Source organism: Eleutherodactylus coqui, chromosome 2, assembly GCF_035609145.1.
Source record: "Eleutherodactylus coqui strain aEleCoq1 chromosome 2, aEleCoq1.hap1, whole genome shotgun sequence".
Lineage (NCBI taxonomy): Eukaryota > Metazoa > Chordata > Amphibia > Anura > Eleutherodactylidae > Eleutherodactylus > Eleutherodactylus coqui.
Window position 1 is genome coordinate 41,141,724 of NC_089838.1, and position 7,588 is coordinate 41,149,311.

Below are 7,588 nucleotides of genomic sequence, written 5' to 3' on the forward strand. Positions count from 1 at the left end.
TTGAATTGAAATCGCTGATGATGTAAACAATGTAATTTTTAGATTTGCTTCAAGATTTCTTGGACATCAGCATAAACTTTTTTGTTAGATATATGCAGATATATCCACTATCCACTCAAAGAAATCAAGCCCCTAGAAGAAGTTCTTATTTTGCTGCAAAAGTTGGCATGCAGTTACATCTCAGGCAGCTATGCAAATGAATAGAGTTGCAGCGTGGTTAGATAAACGGTATTGCCACCTGAGGCCCTAAAAGTAGTTCCAACCATGGGCTATGAAAAGGCTCTCAGAGGCTACTTGTCTGTAGTGGACCTCTTTCTCAGCTTGTGTAGAACCTGTTGACCACTGGACATCTTCATGATGCAATTGAAGAGCTTTTGCCCAGTTAACAGACTTTGAGAGGTCATTACCCCCTTGTTCTGATATTGTAATCACTTACTTATATGAACACTAGAATCACACGATTCCTATTTTCCCAATGACTATATACCGTATTTTTCGCTATATAAGACGCACTTTTTTCGCCTCCAAAGCGGAGGGGAAAAGTTCCTGCATCTTATAAAGCGAATGTGCCGAAAATGTGTTCCGATCGCCATTTTTAGCGTGATCGCGAATTTAACGCGCGGATGCGATTTATTTAGCGCGATTGCGCGTTAAATTCGCGATCGCACGAACAAATGTGCGATCAGTTAGAAGATTTCTCTCCTCCTGTCAAAAAAAAAATCATTACTCACCTCCCCCGGCGTTCTGCGGCACTGCTGCAGGCTGTCGATCCCTCCTGGTCCCCGGAAGAGCATTGCTTTCTGTACGCAGGGTTTGAAATCCCCGCCTCATGACATCATTGAATGGCTGTGATTTGCTAACACACGTGCGCCTTCAGCCGATCACAGCCATTCAATGATGTCATTGAATGGCTGTGATTGGCTGACGGCGTGTTTTAGCCAATCACAGTATTAGCTTTCTGGAGGCGGGGATTTCAAGCCCTGCATCCAGAAAGCAATGCTCTGCCGGGGACCAGGAGGGAGCGACAGCCTGCAGCAGCGCCGCAGAACGCCGGGGGAGGTGAGTAATGATTTTTTCCCCCTATTTTCCCGCTCTAAAATGGGGGTGCGTCTTATAAGGCGAAAAATACGGTATATATATTTATCCTCTTATTTTTCCCATTTTACAGCGTGGCGGTGGTGTTTGTTAATATCTGCAGTGCTGTAAATTGAGATGTTTAATTTGCACATTTAGAATCTCCCTTTGGTAATATTATTTTCATCTCTTCTAATAATCACAAACATCAAAGAGCTTAACAAATGTGCTCGAGAGACAGATTTTACAGTTTCAAAAAGGGACCAAGATTGTCAGGACCTAAACATTCTAATTTTCTGTGTGACTGGAATAGATGACTCCATCTCTTTCCCTGGGGAGCTGTTACATTAGTTATTAAAGCTGAAGCGTAACATATTTGTATCTTTTCGCCTTGTATTTCATATTACATGATCACCAATTAGATGGGAGTTAATTAAATCCAAGGAGTATAATCTCTAGGTACTGTATGAGCTTTAATTTAGGTTTGTCAGTCTGCTTTTGTAGTTCCATGATTTTCAGATTTGAAATAGAAACCAGCATTTTTTAGGGATGTGTACACAAGTTATGGGGCCTTTTTAACCCCTTAATGACTAAGCGTGTTTGTGCCTTAAGGTCAAACTAATTTTTCATTTCTTTTTCATGTCCACATTCCTAGAGCTATAACGTTTTAATTTTTCCATCAACATAGCCATATATGGACTTGTTTTTTGCGGGACAAGTTGTATTTTTTAATGATTTTTTGAGGTACATATAATGTATTGTATAACTTTTATTAATTATTTTTAGGGGGACTCGGAAAAAAATAAATTCAGCCATTTATTTTTTGGATACAAAATAGAAAATGTGATAACTTTATTCTGTAGGTCAGTACAATTGTGGCGATACCAAATTTATACAGTTTTTTTCTGTTTTGTTGTTTTTGTTCACAAAAAAACACTTTTTTAAAATAAAAAAACATTTGCTTTTGTGTCGCCGCATTCCAAGAGCTATAGCATTTTTATTTTTTCATCAACTGAGCTGTATGAGGACTGCGGGATGAACTCTGGCCTTCATTTATCCAGTGCTTGAGAACATATAACATTTTGATTGCTTTTTATTCCATTTTTTCTAGAGGCAAGATTAACAAAATCTGCAGTCTTTGCATGTTTTTTTATTGTTATTTTTAATAGCATGTATCATGCAGTATAAATAATATGTTAACTTAATTCTGCAGGCCAGCCAATTACGTCAATACCAAATTTAAATGGGTTTGTTGTTTTTTTGCAACTTTTCCACATTGAAAAAGAAAACTTTTTTATTGCTGCATTTATAGACCCCTAACATTTTTCTTCAATGGTGCTATATAAGGCTAACTTCACACGGCGAGTACAATATGGGGCTGTGAATCCCTCCCCAATATTGTGCTCCCCACCATGTGACAGAGGATCGCAAAGTTTCTGCCATTGTTGAGAACAATGGGGCTGCGATGAGAGATCACGCAGCAAGATATAATATGCCGCAATTTGTTTCCCACATAGATTTGCATCACGGTGCCGTGCAGGAAAAAATTGCTCATGTGTATGAACCCATTCAAAACAATGTGGTTCACCTTTGGGGTGCAGGGCAGCCCACTGGTTTCAAGTCTGGCGACATTAATAGCTTGCAATCCTGCATGGTGCACTACACGTATCATGTAGTCTGACATCCTGTCTTTGACTTTCTTGTGTAGAAATTAACACTAAGCAACCACCCCGCTCCTTATAAAGAGGGTTGTGAGTGGTTGTCTCCTCAATGTCCTCACATGCGTCTGTGTTTGGCTCCTCCATATAGCAGTCTAGCCTCTGCATGTTTGAGGGATATGTGGTTTATATGCTGCCCTCTTGTATCAATGTATCAGTGAGTATGGCCGCTTTCTGTGATTTTTTTTCTGTTTGATAATTTCCTTCCTGTGATTTTAGCATTCAAAAGAATGGGGTTCATATTTGTGCATCTCGCAATAAATACACAAATCTTGTGCGATTTTAGCCCTCTGTGAAGTCGGCCTAAAGGGTTTTTTGCTGGACAATTTGTAATGGTCCCATGTTTTGATTCATACGATATTTTGATCACTTTCTATTCTGCTTCTTGTAAGGCGAGATGGGCAAAATTAGCTATTTTCGCCATTTTTTTTTTCATGGCATGCACCGTGCAAGTTAAACAAGTTATTAACTTTTTGACATTTTTTTGTACTTTTTTTTTTGTCCAACTAGGGTATTTGAATATCACATTTTTTTCTAATTCTTTTAAGAATAGCAGTGTATTGTAAAGCCTGTGAAGCTCAGCCTCATAGACCATCGTAGCTGGCAGACACAAAGACCATATTCAAGCGTCCGGGTGGCATAACAACCCACTAGAACCCCGCGATTACATTGTTGGGGTCCAAAGGATGACAGAGGGAGACCCCTCCCTGTGTCAACCCTTTACATGCTGTGGTTGCAGCATGTAAGGGGTTGAACAGTGAGAATAGCTGGTCTACTCTTGTTTCTACTGTTTTAGAACAGGAGACCCATGCCAGGCTTTTGATGTTGCACCGTAAAAAGGCATATGAATCAGAATAAAGCCCCTTAATGGCTGCCATCAAAAAATGCATGGGTGGTCATTAAGTTTTTAAAGTTTACATTTTTTACTGATTAATTTCATACTATATCTTTTTTGTAGTTTAAACACAGCTCCAAATTCTCTGTTGCCCTTCAGAAATGTTGGACCGAGGCAAAATGTGTTTGGATAAAATGGGGAGAGATAGGTGCAATCTAGGTGTAGTATTAAAATGACAAGAAGGAACACATATAAATCAACTTCCAGCTGTACTCTCACCTGAAGGGTTTGTGCCATTCGTGGGTACTCCACTTAGAGCTTTTCCATCGGACGTATCTCTATTGCATTGACCAGGGTGACTTTCTCAAAGGCTCCTATCCGGTCTGGATAACAAATGAGGATATGTGAAAGTATAACAGCTGTGGGTGGTGTTGCCTCAGGAGCCAGAATCAAGCCCAGCAAAGCATATATGGATGTACACACTCAATTTTTATTAACAATAATACCAGTTTCAGCCTTGGATCAAAGTCTTTATTAGGTATAAAAGGCCAGGCTAAACATGCACATAAATAGTCCATATAATTATTATTATAATAGGTGGGAAAAATAACATTGGAAACAAAGTTTATCAAAACATTAAAGGGGTTGTCTCGCGCCGAAACGTTTTTTTTTTTTCCATAGGCCCCCCCGTTTGGCGCAGAACAACCCCAATGGATGTGTTAAAAAAAACAAACATATTACTTATCCGAATCCCCGCTCTGCGACGTCTTCCTTCTTCCTACTTCTTCCTTCACCAAGATGGCCGCCGGGATCTTCACCCACGATGCACCGCGGGTCCTTTCCCATGGTTCACCGTGGGCTCTGTGCGGTCCATTGCCGATTCCAGCCTCCTGATTGGCTGGAATCGGCACACGTGACGGGGCGGAGCTACGATGACCAGCTCTCCGGCACGAGAGGCCCCATTCACCAGGAAGAAGACCGCACAGCGCAAGCGCGTCTAAAAACGCCAGAAGAAAGCGAAATTAGACGGATCCATGGCGACGGGGACGCTAGCAACGGAGCAGGTAAGTGAATAACTTCTGTATGGCTCATATTTAATGCACGATGTATATTACAAAGTGCATTAATATGGCCATACAGAAGTGTATACCCCCACTTGCTGCCGCGAGACAACCCCTTTAATGTTCACAACATAGGGAAGGTTTGAGGAGATTAAGGTAATGCTGATCGAACATGTTCCCTTACATAAATAAAACTGGCAAAATGTCCTAAATAAGAGAAAATTCTACTAGAGTTTAGATTGCAGAGTTTATACCCAGATGGTTTAAACGAGGTGGTAGAAAGGGTCTGATTGTGATAATGATTGTAGAACCTCCTGTTTGATCTTTAGCGCTGGTGCAATACTCACATAACTGTATTACTTTGCTCTCTAGCAGTTTCAGTAGAGAGTTGATTTCATAGTAACTTAGAGATTCTTATTCAAGTTTCTGTAACATTCAATCACGTGACTGGAAAATATGGTAAAATGCCTATTCTCAGTCATGGGATCTATCGGATATCAATGTTTCTGAGGTTTCTCTAATATTATTTCCGTAAGCAAGACATACAGGTGATCATCTTACTGGGCCAATTGTGAAAAGATTTTTATATAAAAAAGGTTGTTTTAGACCTTTATTTGGTACTGACTAGGGATGAGCGAGCATACTCGTCCGAGCTTGATGCTCGTTCGAGTATGAGGGTGTTCGAGATGCTCGTTACTCGAGGCGAGCACCACGCGATGTTCGAGTTACTTTCACTTTCATCTCTGAGAAATTTGCGCGTTTTCTGGCCAATAGAAAGACAGGGAAGGCATTACAACTTCCTCCTCTGACGTTCCAGCCCTATACCACCCCCCTGCAGTGAGTGGCTGGGGAGATCAGATGACACCCGAGTATTTAAATCTGCCCCGCCCGCGGCTCGCCACAGATGCATGCTGACATAGATCAGGGAAAGTGCTGTCTTGCTGTAGCTGCTATAGGGAGAGGATTAGGTGTTATTTTAGTCTTCAAGAACCCCAACGGTCCTTCTTAGGGCCACATCTGACCGTGTGCAGTACTGTTGAGGCTGCTTTTAGCAGTGTTGCACAATTATATTTTTTTTGTATATGGGGCATGCAGACCATAGCGTCCTCAGTCTGCAGTCATTGCACAGAGTATAGGGCCAGTACTGGTGAGGCAGGGAAAGAGATATACAGGCTATATAGGCAATGGTCTTTTTCCCAAAAACTTCCAAAAAATACAATATTAGGCCTGCCTGTCACTGCCTTCAGTTCACTGCGTCTCTGCTGGGGGTAGTAGTTGTTGAATTAATACCCAGCCTTGCGCATAATTGTTGCCTGCCTCTGCAGTGCGTTATGTACGCGAAGTCAGCCTCCAACAGGGAAATCGAAATACAGTGTATATCACAGGCAGTGGGCTTTTTCCCCAAAACTTCCAAAAAATACAATATTAGGCCTGCCTGTCACTGCCTTCAGTTTACTGCGTCTCTGCTGGGGGTAGTAGTTGTTGAATTAATACCCAGCCTTGCGCATAATTGTTGCCTTCCTCTGCAGTGCGTTACGTACGCGAAGTCAGCCTCCAAGCGGGAGCACTGTAAAAGGATGGTGAGGGAGTACGTAGCCGATCGCACGACCATCCTCCGTGACGCCTCTGCCCCCTACAACTACTGGGTGTCGAAGCTGGACACGTGGCCTGAACTCGCGCTGTATGCCCTGGAGGTGCTTGCTTGTCCTGCGGCTAGCGTCTTGTCAGAGAGGGTGTTTAGTGTGGCTGGGGGAATCATCACGGATAAGCGTACCCGCCTGTCAACCGACAGTGCCGACAGGCTTACACTCATAAAGATGAACAAAGCCTGGATTTCCCCAGACTTCTCTTCTCCACCAGCGGACAGCAGCGGTACCTAAACAATACGTAGGCTGCACCCGCGGATGGAAGCATCGTTCTCTATCACCATAAAAAACGGGGACCTTTTAGCTTCATCAATCTGTGTATAATATTCATCCTCCTCCTCCTGCTGCTCCTCCTGAAACCTCACGTAATCACGCCGAACGGGCAATTTTTCTTAGGCCCAAAAGGCTCAGTCATATTACTTTTGTAAACAATGTTTATACATTTCAATTCTCATTAAAGCGTTGAAACTTGCACCTGAACCAATTTTTATTTTAACTGGGCTGCCTCCAGGCCTAGTTACAAATTAAGCCACATTAACCAAAGCGATTAATGGGTTTCACCTGCCCTCTTGGTTGGGCATGGGCAATTTTTCTGAGGTACATTAGTACTGTTGGTACACCAATTTTTTTGGGCCCTCGCCTACAGTGTAATCCTAGTAATTTTTATGGGCTTCGCCTGCACTCATGCTACAGCAAGGTGTGTGGGGTTTGCCCACACTTTTGCTACATAAATGTAACTGGGGCCTTGTCTATACTGCAACTACTGAAATGTGAAAGGGACTGTTATCTCCCTAAACTGCTGCAACGGGAATGTTACTGTGGCCTGTCTTGACTGCTACTACTACTGAAATGGAACTAATACTGTGCTCCCCCTATACTGCTGGTTCGGAATTGTTACTGGGGCCTGTCTTGACTGCTACTACTACTGAAATGGAACTAATACTATGCTCCCCCTATACTGCTGCTTCGAAATTGTTACTGGGGCCTGTCTTGACTGCTACTATTACTGAAATGGAACTAAGACTGTGCTCCCCCTATACTGCTGCTTCGGAATTGTTACTGGGGCCTGTCTGGACTGCTACTACTACTGAAATGGAACTTATACTGTGATCCCCCTATAATGCTGCTAGTGATATGTTACTGGGGCCTGTCCCTAATGCTACAGCTGAAATGTTACTAATTCTGGGCTCTGCCTATACCGCTGCTAATGCTATGTCACTGGGGTGTGGAAACGGAGGCTTCCCAAAGACATGA